This window comes from Dendrobates tinctorius, unplaced genomic scaffold (assembly GCF_039654945.1).
Source record: "Dendrobates tinctorius isolate UK_male_01 unplaced genomic scaffold, ASM3965494v1 ptg000548l, whole genome shotgun sequence".
Classification (NCBI taxonomy): domain Eukaryota; kingdom Metazoa; phylum Chordata; class Amphibia; order Anura; family Dendrobatidae; genus Dendrobates; species Dendrobates tinctorius.
The window spans coordinates 905777-920282 of record NW_027362206.1 but is presented as its reverse complement, the minus strand read 5'-3'; the positions used below and the strand labels follow the sequence as shown (position 1 = coordinate 920282).

At 45.8% G+C, this 14506-nt stretch overlaps 1 pseudogene; it reads left to right on the top strand.

Moving 5' to 3' along the window:
• LOC141078373 (uncharacterized) overlaps positions 1–14506 on the top strand; it is an 82866-nt pseudogene that overhangs the window by 36398 nt on the left and 31962 nt on the right.

Genomic DNA, 14506 nt, shown 5'->3' with positions numbered 1-14506 from the left:
TACTTATATATGGTTATTTGATCGCCCGTCAGTTGTCTTTTTTCTAGACTAAATAATCCTAATTTTGCTAATCTCTCTAGGTATTGTAGTTCCCCCATCCCCTTTATTAATTTTGTTGCCCTCCTTTGTACCCGCTCTAGTTCCATTATATCCTTCCTGAGCACCGGTGCCCAAAACTGTACACAGTCCTCCATGTGCGGTCTAACCAGGGATTTGGATACTATAGATGGTTAGCACTCGGCCTGAGAGTTGGAGTTAGCGGTGCTAGTGAAAAGGAACGGATAGTCCCCAAATTGCATAGACCATATAGAGTCACTGCACACGCTGATTATGCTTAATGTGAAATAAATTTATTGCTTGACGGTGAGGAAGCGACATCTATCGACGTTTCGGCCACATCGGCCTTTATCATAATAGTCGCTGTAATAAAAATAAAATACATACATAAAAATATATAAATATGTCAAAAAATGTACACTTTATACAACATTTATACATGTAGTATCCCGGGAGAATAGAATACATGCATTAGAATCATTTGGGAGAATATAGAGACATTCGAGATGTAAGAATGAGAGATAATGCGGTAGATAAGACAATGTAAGAAACAATATGGAGGAACGCGGTCATACCCCTTTAAATTGAATGTAGGATTCGCTTTCACCAAATCGATAATGTCACTGCTAGGCATAAATGAATTGATAGCATATTCTGTAAGTAAGGATAAATGGACATATCGTTAGGGTGACATATAGTAAATAAAGTACTGAACTGGGTGTCTGTAGGCACAATAAATAGATCAGATTAACCAGCGTAAATAATATAGCTAGTTATGTGCACAAGAGACTTTCAAGGACTATAAAGGTTTGCCTGAACCCCATTGAAAACCTCTGGAATGTAATCAAGAGGATGATGGACAAGCCATCAAACAAAGAACAACCGCTTAAATTTTTGTGCCAGAAGCAGTGTGAAAGACTGGGGAAACCATTCCAAGACGCATGAAAGCTGTTTTTAAAAGTCCTGGTTATTCCACAAAGTATTGATTTCTGAACTCTTCCTGATTTAAAGCATTAGTATTGTTGTTTCTACATGATTATGAACTTGTTTTCTTTGCATTATTTGAGGTCTGAAAGCACTGTTTTGCTTTTTTTATTTTGATCATTTTTCTTTGTCAGAAAGAAAAACAAAATTTATTGTGAGGCATGGCGACTGGTCATGTGATTGATGGGCAGTATGTATTGCAGAGGTGGGTGGCCCTGCGATGGAATCCTGGGCGTGTTTTGCTCAGCAGATCTGCTGCTGAGGGTTTTTGCTATACATTGGGAGGCTTCAAGGTGACCTGGAGAGATGGGTGGGTCCAATCACCTACATAGCCACCTAAGGGGTGTGTGTCTGAATGCCCAAGGTGCAGCCTGTATTGTTGTGGGTTTGAGGACCTGTGGTGATATCACGGTCACCTGACCAGTGTATGTGATGTTACCTCACCTGTGGGTGTGGTTAGAGGCTACCTAATGGAGCCTGTGTGTTTGAGCACATGTGGCAGTGCTGGCTAGTCTGAGCCAGAGGAAGGAGGGCTATGAGATACCTCCGGAGTGGACGGTCTGATAATCGTGAGTGATACTGACCGGGGTTAGTGAGAGACATTTATGGGATACCTCTGAGGATAAGAGGCATTCGGGAACCTGTGTGGCCGACACTAACAGGTAACGGAGAGGAATCCGTGTTGTGCTGACCGGGGTCAGTGAGGGACATTTATGGGATACCTCTGAGGACAAGAGGCATCCGGGAACCTGTGTGGCCAACACCAACAGGTAACGGAGAGGAATCCGTGTTGTGCTGACCGTGGTCAGTGAGGAACTGTGTTTATGCTGTGTTTATTAGATACCTCTGAGGACAAGAGGCATCCGGGAACCTGTGTGGCCAACACCAACAGGTAACGGAGAGGAATCCGTGTTGTGCTGACCGTGGTCAGTGAGGAACTGTGTTTATGCTGTGTTTATTAGATACCTCTGAGGACAAGAGGCATCCGGGAACCTGTGTGGCCGGCACCAACAGGTAACGGAGAGGAATCCGTGTTGTGCTGACCGGGGTCAGTGAGGGACTGTGTTTATGCTGTGTTTATTAGATACCTCTGAGGACAAGAGGCATCCGGGAACCTGTGTGGCCGACACCAACAGGTAACGGAGAGGAATCCGTGTTGTGCTGACCGGGGTCAGTGAGGGACTGTGTTTATGCTGTGTTTATTGGATACCTCTGAGGACAAGAGGCATCCAGGAACCGGTGTGGCCAACACCAACAGGTAACGGAGAGAAATCCGTGTTGTGCTGACCGGGGTCAGTGAGGGACTGTGTTTATGCTGTGTTTATTGGATACCTCTGAGGACAAGAGGCATCCGGGAACCTGTGTGGCCAACACCAACAGGTAACGGAGAGGAATCCGTGTTGTGCTGACCGGGGTCAGTGAGGGACTGTGTTTATGCTGTGTTTATTGTATACCTCTGAGGACAAGAGGCATCCGGGAACCGGTGTGGCCAACACCAACAGGTAACGGAGAGAAATCCGTGTTGTGCTGACCGTGGTCAGTGAGGGACTGTGTTTATGCTGTGTTTATTGGATACCTGTGAGGACAAGAGGCATCTGGGAACCTGTGTGGCCAACACCAACAGGTAACGGAGAGGAATCCGTGTTGTGCTGACCGGGGTCAGTGAGGGACTGTGTTTATGCTGTGTTTATTGGATACCTCTGAGGACAAGAGGCATCCGGGAACCTGTGTGGCCAACACCAACAGGTAACGGAGAGGAATCCGTGTTGTGCTGACCGGGGTCAGTGAGGGACTGTGTTTAGGCTATAGAGTCTGCATGCTGGACATGGCACAGCTGTGTGCCCACGGGCCTGAGGGTACAAAGCCCTGTTTATGGACATTATTTTGTTTTGCCAGATCTAAAGGCTGACTTACTCTGTGTTTGTGCTGCTGGGGATATGGAGCAATAAACCTAAGTGAACTTATAAGAAAAATTGAGTCTTCCTGTATGTTATATCGCTGCCAAGCAAGTACACCCCAATCTGCTAGTGATCGCTGCATCACAATTGCTTGGAAATTCGGAGACACTAGCTTGGCCCGTGCAAAATTTTCGCACAGTGGTCGTCGGGGGTGCAGGCAATTTCAGAAAAAGCAAGCTGGTGAAATGTAAATGTATTTCATGAGATGATGAACACAGACAGGTATTTATATATGGAGATTGGTAATACAATCAATTGGTTTGATAAGTAAAGGCCAAAAAATGTCTTCCGGTTGAGGTGCCACCTGCAGTTCATTGTGTCTTTCTGCAGGTTTATGAAATTGAATGTTTAACCTGTATTTAGTGATAAAATCGTGAATGTGTGGTTTGTTTGGCTGTTTTCTTGCTGAAGGGAGCAAGTTTACCTTTCACATGGTGTATCATGTGTCTGTAGGTGGAGTATAAACGGGGATACAAAGGAATCACTGAAAAACAGGGTTTAGAAATAATAGAATAGATGTCAGAAGTTTATAGACTAAAAGAACAATTAACATTTTACTAAAAAAATATAACTATAAAAAAGAGAAAAATCAGACAAACTGAACATTTGAAAGTGGTCTCTTAATTTTTGCTAGAGCTGTATATAGACCCAGGTATCAGTGGGCAGGAATAATTTTTTTGCATCTTAATCCTGATTATTTTATTCCAAAGCAATCCAGAGCACACGTTTTTTTCTCCAATTGATTGTTGGCACTGCAGAATACAGCCAGATCCTTTCCTTATTACTGCGTGAACATCCAGCTATTTTAAACAGGTTTGCCTGTCGCAGCGATCACATCTGAGTGCGCAGAAATTCTGCCATTTTTGTGGTACTGTAAAAAAAGTTTTGGAGTGTCGTATACAATTTCTTATTTTATGCTTGGATGTGTCGGTCAGTTTTTTGAAATTTGTATTCATTTACCTTCTGACTGAGCACTCCACCTGTTAGCCGCAGGCGTTTTTAATCACAGCAGGGCCACCGCCCCTCCACAGAGATATAGACTTCAGTCTAAGGAGAGGATTTACATAGGTTCCCATACAGATGAAGACTTTAGTCTAAGTGAGGATTGACATTAGGTTAGGGTCCTGGAAAACGAGAGGCGCCTTACCGTGGCTTCCCATTTTATGCGCTAAGCTTTCTCAGTTTTTCATACTTCTAATGCAGTAATGCAATTCATTATTCCTATTTCATGTTTGCATGTTATGGCGCTACAGTGTGTTTCCTTTTTTGTTTGATTATACAATTTCTTGACACCATTTTGCTGCCCAAAAAATATTTAGCTACAGGGCAGATATTTTCCATGGGGTTTTGTCCACCACACGGATCGCATATCATTGTGGTCAAAATTGTGCCATTTCAGGCCTCCATAGAATTCCTTTTGTTGTGTCTTAGCCTGCTTATTGACACAATTTTACGGGCCAAAAAAACAAATATATAGACCAGATATTTTACAGTGCAGTATCTCCGTCACATGCCTCATCTATCTGTGGGCTACAAATTGTGGCATTTGAGGCCTTCATTCAACTGTTTTTCTGCTGTCTTAGCCTAGTTATTGACGCCAGTTTGCTGAAAACAAAAATTGTTAGCTACAGGCCAAATATTTTAAGCTGTGGTTTTCCCGCACACGGATCACATACAGTGCATTGCGAAAATATTCGACCCCCTGGAACTTTTCAACCGTTTCGACTGCTTCTTCCGGGCACAGGGGCGAAACGGGCACAGGGGCTCACAACCACCACGGTCGCACACTTCACTCTTCTCAGTCTAGTAAGTAACTTGCAGATATACTATTTATAGATTCTAGTGTGGACTGGATAACTTTATCTTAAGCAATTTGCTTGATGTCACGTTGAGGGAATTGCATTGAGATTTTCTTGGAGATCATTTAAATAGGTATACATGGGTTATATGAGAAATGCCCTAGGCAATAACTTCTTGAAATTTTATCCATTTCTGTATACCACCTATTTACTCCATCGTTGATTTCTTTCTCCACATAGATATACTATGTGCACAGCAATAAATTTAAATTTTCATAGGTTATTTTGACCTTTTTTGTGATTGATGTCCCCTGTTGGGGTATGTTGACAGTGATTATGTACAAGTAGCATTTTTATGGATTTTATTATGTTTCAAAATAAAATAATTTATTTTAAATAGTACATGGTTCTCTTCTTGTTCAGTGATAGTTTTAATCGCTGTCCTCTAGATTGATAAGTGTGTTTGGAAGTGCCATTTCTTGATATTTGGACAATTGTGGTCTAATAGATCTAATATAGTTGTTTCTAATGTTAGCACAAAAATAGCGTTGCGTATTGTGTATAAACTATATTTACCATTTTCGCTTTGGGAATCCCTTCTGGTTTGGGTTTACAGTGGTTATTTGTATCCTAGTTGGGGGTATTGTCCCTCTATATTAGCGCTTGGATAGTGTGTTGTACTGTTGAGTTCCAGCGTCTCTCGTGGGCATGGTAACACTGGCGCTTGCGCAGTATGACTATAGTGACGCGACGTTGTTCTCTGATTGTAAAGATACATGCGCATATTGGATTCTCCACACTGGTCGTCATGACAGAGCGTCTCTGGACGGCCTGATTACTCTAGCGCTTGCGCAGTTGATGATTGGGGGTGGGGCTTCGACTCCATGTTTGGACACGGTAACCGGAACTTGGATGTGTGTATGTATGGACGCCGCGATAACCAAGCTTGTCTCCGCCGCCTCACACCTGGTAATTATTTCTTTGATTATTGAGATATATAAAGGCATGCTTTGACCATTTATTCCTATTGCCCCTGATGAAGACACTTTGTGTCGATATGCGTGGGGCCTGACCTCCCCATGGACCGCACTTAGCACTTTATTATTGCATGATCTTTTGACCACTTTGACACCTTAGGTCCACACTTACTGGCCACTGCTTATGGGTAACTAACATTCTTTGCCTGTATATACTGACCCTTTATTTCTCTAGTCACCTTCCACGACGGTATACGGAGGTTGCCTCTTTGCCCTGATGGGGGACAGGAAACACAGAGAGGTTAAAAGGCCCTCCCACTTGCCAGTGTCTTTCCTGTTCCCCATGTGGCAGGGAGAGGTCCGTATGCTGTGGTGGCCGGCGACTGCAGTAGTATGGAACAGGGGGTTACCTCTGTCAAATGCCGGGCAGCTGGTGGTCTCCTCCGTGATGCTGCTCCCGTCGTCCCCTCGGGTGACCTCGGGACCCGCTCTGGCCTTCCCGCGCCCCCGTGAGGGTAAAGCAGGCCAGGGATCCCCGACCGGGGGCCTCCCGGAGCTCCCCGGTCCTCTCCCCCTCCAGCGCGGCGCCCGGGTGTCTCGGAAGTAACGTCGGGAGACCGTTCGCGTCACTTACGGTATAGGCGCTCCAGGAGGATGACGACTTCTGGGTAATGGCTGCCCCCATACCGCGCCTGGTGCCGGCTCCTTACGCCGGCACATGGACCCAGGAGGGGGGGGAAACCACAACGCTGGAGGGCAGGTGCTGGCTCCGAGGAGCATAAAAACCCTGCCGAAGGCTACATGAGGTAAGACAGAAAATCCCTCAGCATGGATAGCACTTCATGCCCTGCGTCTGCAGAGCCCAGCGCTGCCCCTGCTACAGTGAGTGTTGCAGAGAAGGGGTCCGTGGGGTAGTGATTTCATTTAGGGGCCCCCTTTATCCTGACTTCTCTCTCCCTCTTATTTTAGGGAGAAACGTCTACCCCCAAAGCCGCAACCAGGAAAAAATGTATATGCTGCATGTGTATCAACTCAAACCAAGCTCAATTTTTGTGTTTTTTCTTTGTATTTTTGCATTCTGTGCAAGTTGGGGTGTGGCCTCCCTCTCCTGAGCTGGAAATTGTATTTAAAGGCTTCCCCTGACTGTCATCCTCTGGTTGGGACCCGGTCCTTGTCTGCCCTTATTCACACAGACGTCAACTTTGACACATGATAAGGTTATTAATACTAGACAGTGTAGGACCGCCCCGACCACAGAGTCACCTTGTCGATGGTGGGACGGCTTTTATGCTATCTTGGATCAAATACAGTATTACTAAGAACTCTGTATGATTTTAAATGCACTTTTGCTTTTTATTTATTTATTTAATTATAGCAGGGTTTTTTTCATTTTGTCTTTTGTAGGTTTTGTATTCTTTTTGGCCATGTGAACACGCATTTATATGCTGCATGTGTACCAACTCAGACCAAGCTCAATTTTTGTGTTTGGGCATTTTCTCCTGGTTAAAAAAAAAAAAATCTGTAACATTAAAATGCCCTCATTATGGGATAAAAAGCTTTGCCGGTCCTGCACCGACAAAGTAGTTAGAGCAGAGCAGCCGTCCCTTTTAGACGAGATTCGCTCCCTGTTCAAACAAGAGGTGCAGTCTTCCCTAGCAGCTTTTACTCCACCACCACCACCATCCCATTCTCCAGCAAAGAAGAGAAAAATACAGGTTGAAGACTCTGATTCTGAGTCCGACCTGTCTCATACATCGTCCTCTGGGAGATGGGAGGAACCCGTTTCACCCACGGCTGCTGAGATCAGAAAATACCTCTTCTCCTCTGACTATATGGAGGAGCTGGAATCCGCAGTACGCAGCACCATGGGTTTAGAAGATGAACCTTAGCCTCAGTCCATTCAAGACAAAATGTTTGGTGGGCTTAAAACTGAAAAACGCATAGGGTTCCCAGTGCATGCCAACATATTGGACATGATTTCGCAGGAGTGGGAACTGCCGGAAAAACGCCTCAGCACTCCCTCAGAAATATAACATAGGTTTCTCATGGAAGGCGATTCTGTGAAATGGGACATCCCCAAAGTTGACGTTCAGGTGGCGAGAGTCGCAAAATGAACTGCGCTCCCATTCGAGGATTCTTCAGAATTGATGGACCCGATGGACAGAAAGATAGAGAGTCTCCTAAAGAAATCTTGGGAGACATCTACTTCCACGTTAAAGGCTAACATCGCCTCCACCTGTGTCGCTAGAGCTTTGTTTCGTTGGCTTGAGGAACTAGAAACCCACATATCACAGGATACCTCCAGGGGTGAGTTATTAGACTCCCTACCCATCCTGCATAAGGCTACAGGGTTTTTAGCGGATGCTTCCATGGAATCCGTTAGGGTGACCGCTAGATCTCTGGTACAATACAACTCAGCCAGGAGAGCGCTCTGGCTCAAGATGTGGAGTGGTGACTTTACCTCCAAAGCCAAATTATGTGCCATACCCTTTAAAGGGGAATATGTCTTCGGGCCAGCCCTAGACGAGATACTAGAGAAAGCCACCAACAAGAAAAAAGCTCTCCCAGAACAAAAATCTTTCAAAAAAATGGCCCTTTCGTGCCCCACAGGCTCAAACCTCCCAAGCAAGAGGCAAAGACAAAACGGAGATGGAGCTACGCGAAGGGTAGGGGGAAAAACATTCTCGTCCCACAGCAGCAGCAGGCCCAACCGGAGAAGCAATGACTTCGACCCAGTGGGGGGAGACTCTCAAAATACGTACATCAGTGGGAAAACATTACCAGTTCTCACTGGGTCCTCAACGTCATCAGGGAGGGCCTATTAATTGATTCATCTCCTCCCCTCCACAGGGCCTAAAAGTCACTTGCCTTCCGCCCCCAAAAGACCAGACAACACTGCGGTTAGGTCTCAGAGACCTCATGGGATCAAACGCAATCTCCCTGGTCCCAAAATCAGAGTGGGGTCAGGGCCATTACTCTCGGTTATTTCTGGTAACCAAACCATCAGGCGAGGCCCGTATTATCATAAATTTGAAGGGACTGAACCGGCACGTAAAATACCAAAAGTTCAAGATGGAATCCGTAAGGTCAGCCATCCCCCTGATCGGACCACACTTCCTTATGTCAACCATCGACTTAAAGGACGCCTATTTTCATATTCCAATCCACCCGAGACACAGGAAGTATCTGAGGTTTGCGGTACAGGGGAGTCGTCAGGTGGAGCACTGTCAGTTCAACGTCATTCCATTTGGCATCTCCTCAGCGCCAAGAGTTTTCTCCAAGGTAATGGCAGAGCAGTGTCATTATCCGGAGCCAGGGTATCTGTATAGTGCCTTACCTTGAAGACCTACTGATAGTAGCTTCCACCGAGACAACCCTGGAAGCCCAAGTATCAAAAACCCTGGATACGTTAAGGTCTCTGGGATGGATCCCCAATTTGAAAAAATCTCAGCTGCAGCCCTCCAAGACAAGGAAGTTCCTGGGGGGTTCTTTTGGACTCCACAAAACAAATGTCCTTCCTTCCAGACGACCACCATCTAAATTTAATATCAAAGGTCAGGAAATTCAGGGACATGAGGTCCACTACACTCCGGGAAGGCAGGTCGGTCTTGGGCTCTATGACAGCGTCTATACAGTCAGTAGCCTGGGCTCAAGCTCACTCCAGAACCCTTCAGACTCACATCTTGGAAAACTGGAACGGTCATCCCGGTACTCTGAACAAGAAAGTGCACACGTCGGGTCGAGTAAGAGCCTCCTTAGCATGGTGGATGAACACCAGAAACCTCTGCAGAGGCATAAGTTGGAACCAGGTTCCGCTGACTACAGTCACGTTGGATGCCAGCAGAAGTTGCTGAGGGGCGATGATAAATCATATTCCGTTCCAAGGACTCTGGGATCAGACAACGAGCGGGAAATCGTCCAATTTCAGGGAACTGAAAGCTGTGGAAGAAGCCCTCCTGGATTTTTTACAGAGGGGCTTAGAGATCGGCCTTAGACCTAGCACCCTGAAGGTCCAGGTCTCAGCGCTCAGCTCTGTTTTTGACCAGGATCTGGCAGGTCATCGCTGGATCAGAAGATTCATGATTTCGGCCATCAGAATGAATCCTAAAAAACAAACAATAGTCTCTCCATGGGATCTGAACGGGGTGCTCCAGGGGCTCACAGGTCCACCCTTCGAACCTTTATCTTCCTGCTCTCCTCAAAACCTGGCATACAAAACAGTATTCTTGGTAGCCATAACAACAAGTTACCACAAAAAGTGTCAAATCTCAACGGGCACTTCAACAAAGACTCATGTAACTCTAACCTCCCATTTATCATAAAAATAAGGGAGAAACGAAGAGATCCCAAAAACATAAAAAGAATTTTATTCAAAATTATTTAAAATACAATACTGAAAGGGTTAAAAGGCAAAATGTTGTCCGGGGACACTGAGCAAAAAAGTACATGAAAATCTTATAATATGTTATACCAGTACACTATTACAAGTCTCCCTTTGGCTGCAAAACAGCATGCAGAAATTTGAGAAAAAACAATTCACAAGCGCTTTTCACGTATACATAATACAGGCAAGATAAACTATGTGAAATCTGACATGCAAGGTAGGCACAATTATGACTGCTTCAATATAGGCACCATCAAATAACTAGATTTTATCACAAGCGCTTCCAGCATTCATGTGATACGGGCAAAAAAATCCCCATGTGAAAGATAAGTATTCTAATGTGCCATAGAAAATAACAAAGCGGGTACAAATGTGACCGCTATCATATAAGCACCACCAAGTGAAGAAACACTATTGTAATCTGCATGTAAAGTAAAAAGAAAATGTTACCTAGTAACAGACACGTGTAGCTCAGCGTCCCCTCACCCCGATGCGCGTTTCGCCGCCAGCTTCTTTTGGGGGGCGAATTACAAGCTGTATCAATAAGGGGGCCTTATTTGCTTGTTAGAGACAACTCATTAGTCCTTTGTCTCGACCCGTCCTTCCTTCCGAAGGTAGTCTCTGAGTTCCACCGGTCCCAAGAAATTGTCCTACCATCATTTTGCCAAAACTCCGCAAACGTTAAAGAGGAAAAGTTTTATACTCTGGACGTCCGACACATTGTTCTGCATTACTTGGATCAAACCCGTCCTTTACAGAGTCGACCATTTCTCAGGCCAAAACAAGGGGAAAAAGGTGGCAAAGAGCACTATAGCCAGTTGGATAAAAAAAGCTATGCCTCCCCCAGTGGGGATCAAGGCCCATTCAACCAGATCCACTTCAGTCTCCTGGGCAGAAAAAGCAGGTGCATCCCCAGAGCAGATCTGCAGGGCAGCAACATGGTCTTCACTCTATACCTTCTCAGCATTATAGACTGGAGCTAACATCCAGTAGGGATCTAGTCTTCGTCCGAAAAGTTCTCCAGGCCGTTGTCCCTCCCTAGTGCCAAATTAGTTGGTATTCCTCCGTATACCGTCGTGGAAGGTGACTAGAGAAAATAGCATTAGACTTACTGGTAATTCGGTTTCTAGGAACCTTCCACGACGGCACTAATTCCCACCCTATACTCCTGGATAAAAATCTGGGAATCGGAAGGCAAACCAGTGCTATGGTTTCAGTTATAAGTCACTGGCAGGTGGGAGGGACTTTTAACCTCTCTGTGTTTCCTGTCCCCCATCAGGGCAAAAAGGCAACCTTCGTATACCGTTGTGGAAGGTTCCTAGAAACCGAATTACCGGTAAGGCCTGTTTCACACTTCCGTTTTTGACCATCAGTCAAAAGCCGCCGTTTTTAAAAAAAAATGGATCCGCCATTTTTTTGGGCTGATCTGTTTTTTCCCCCATTGAGATGCATTACCGGCGGATCTTGACGGATGGCCATCCGTTGGATCCGTTTTTTTGCGGATCCGCCAAATGTTTTGCGTCCGCTGACATGCCAGGACGGACGATGCAACGTTTTTTTTGCTGCAGGATCCGCATTTTAGAGAGTGCGCATGCCCGGAGGAAGGAAGTCAGCCGGAAATTTAACCCTGAAATCATGTCTGGCGGACGGAAAAAATTCTCTCTCTCTCTCTCTTACTCTCTCTCTTTCTCTCTCCTCCCCGGGCTACGGTTCCTTTAAAATTCTTCATTCATCGGATCCGTAAAAAAAAAACCGGTCCGGTGGCATCCGTTCACATCAGTTTAGCAACGGATCCGCTTTCCGCCATTTTGGCGGATTTTGACTGACACAAAAAACTGAAGTGTGAAACAGGCCTAAGTCTAATTCTATTTTTTGGGTCTTGCTATATCAGCCTTTTATATATGGGTTATTCTTGTTGGCATTGTGCATTATTGTACTTTTGACCCTATGTCGGTATATCAAATGTTCTTATTAGGTAACGTGATAATCTTCTTCTCCTTTTGTATGTGGTTACTCCCATGATTGTGTGCTAGTAGTTTCTTGTGTTCTTGTGACCTAAGTGCTGTTTACGAATGTTTTCCAGCTTAACCATTCTTTCCTACTTGGTGCTATTTGTGTTTTATGGTCCTGGGTAGACCAGCACTGTTCAGTGCTGTGTTCTCTGCCCTTTTGGCTTTTAATTGTTTTTAGATTGATTTGTTTTCTGTGCTTTTGTATATACATATCCTCTGTATTTTTGTAATAAAGTTTTCTTGCTCCGGTTGATCTCTTAATTTGTGCAGCTCTCTTTTTTTCTTGGCTGTTTACTGTATTGTACTTTATGCACATGGTAGATCCCTGGGGCCTTTATTGAAGTGGTGCCCGCCTTTTGCCTGGGTTCTTCTGCGATAAATGGGCACAGCTCCATAGCATGAGAAACATTCCCCAACCATTCTGCTCGCTCCTCCATGTTTTATAGTCTTCACAGTGGACTTCATTTTTGGGTCGCCTCACAAACTGCCGCCTTTACACCCAATAAGAGCAATCTTGCTCTCTTCTGTTCATAGAACGTTCTAGCACTTCTCTTTAGGCCAGTCAAGATGTTCTTTGGCAAACTGTAACCTTTTCAACATATCCTTTATGAGAGCTTCTTGCCGATAGTTTTGCTTCTTGTAGGTGTCTTCTAGTGGCTGAAGGACTCATCGGTGGCTGAAGGACTCATCGGTAGCTGAAGATCTTCTCTGATCTCCCTGGGGCTGATCACTGGACGCTTCTTTGCCACTCTTGTGATTCTATGATCTATGCGGATGGTAGGATTTCTTTTCCTACCACATGTTTAAAGGTTTGTTTGCCATTTTAAAGCATTGGAAATCTTTTTAACTCAGCAGCCAATTATTTTCTGCACTTCATATGTTTTCCTCTGTCCAATCAACTTCTTGATCAAAGTTTTTTCTCCTTCGATACAATGTCTGGGACAGCCCATTTTAATCACTGACCAAAGGCTTTAAATAAGGGCCATAATTGACTCCTGTGTCTTCACAGAATGAATGACCGCACTAATTGACTCCATACTGCTATTATGTGAACTCCCCCTTTCATTAAATGAGTAAATTACACGCACGGCAGCAAGCTCTTAGTTCCCCACGTGGGAGAGCACCTTTCTGGCAGTACTAATTGCGGCCCTTTATTCACCTCTGATAGACTTGGTCCGTTCCCGTTCCCAGCCTGATAGGGGCATGAGGACTATAGTCCTCAGGATATATCTTCACTCATACTTTCTAGGGGGATTGTCTGTGTCTTCTGTGTGTGCCGTCTGACACCTGCTGTTACTCGGTGCTTCTGCGTTTTGTCCTCACCATGTCCACTCGTCTAAACCATTTTTTGTTAGGCACTATTTATTACTTGTTTATGTCATATGTATATTTGTATGTTGATTAACACATAGTGTTGTCCATCTCAATTGATAGATACCTACAGTAGGTGCATATGTAGGAGGGGGAGTCCCCGCTGTGTAACCAGGCCGGAACCAAGGGGACTTCACCAAGGTTCCTAGGGAGACTGTTTCCGGGGGACACAATTAGAGGACGTGCCGGAGAGAGTTCTAGAAGGAGTGGGAGCGGAGCCAATATAAAAGGAGCCGAGGACGCCAGCAGGGGGCACTTGACAGAGCAGGAGAGAAGGAGCAGGAAGACTGGAGGGCGCCAGAGAGCCAGAGCTAGAAGGAGACGACTAGAGGGACTGGAGAGAGACTCTCCATGGACAGGACGGAGATGGCATCAAGCCGACCAGCAGAGGGACCCCGACTGCACGACCGCGCTTCCCGCGGCCGTAACTGCCCGACTCCAGCCTGCAGCTGCAGCCTGCCACCCGCGACCGCCACCGCCTGTCTCTGGCCCGCGGTTGTGGTCTGCCCGCGGCTGCCCGTGTCCAGCTCCAGTTCGTGGCTGCGGCCTGTCTGCTGCTACCCGTGGCCGCCGCTGTCCGGCCCGCGGCTTTGGCCCACACGCCTCGGGCACCGGCCGTCGCCATCCCGCCTCTGCCGGGAGGCGCAGCGCAGAGGAACTCTACAAGGGCCTGTTGTGCCAACACTCCACCTGGGCGTAGGAACGCCAGAAGCCTGCGTCAGATCCTCATCGGCTGGGACGATGTAGTTGATAACCTGTAGTTTCTGGACCCATATTCGGCCATACCGCGGCCCCATAATTACCGGCTCCGTCCAGGTAGTCATGTTCGAGTTACCTGTGTATTATTGTCCTGATCCCTGCGAGGATAACTGCTGTTAGCTTTTCGGTTACTCAAGATAGCCCTTATAGATACAAATATATGTAAAAGTTACATTTTAAGTTCACTCCGACTCCTGCCTCATCA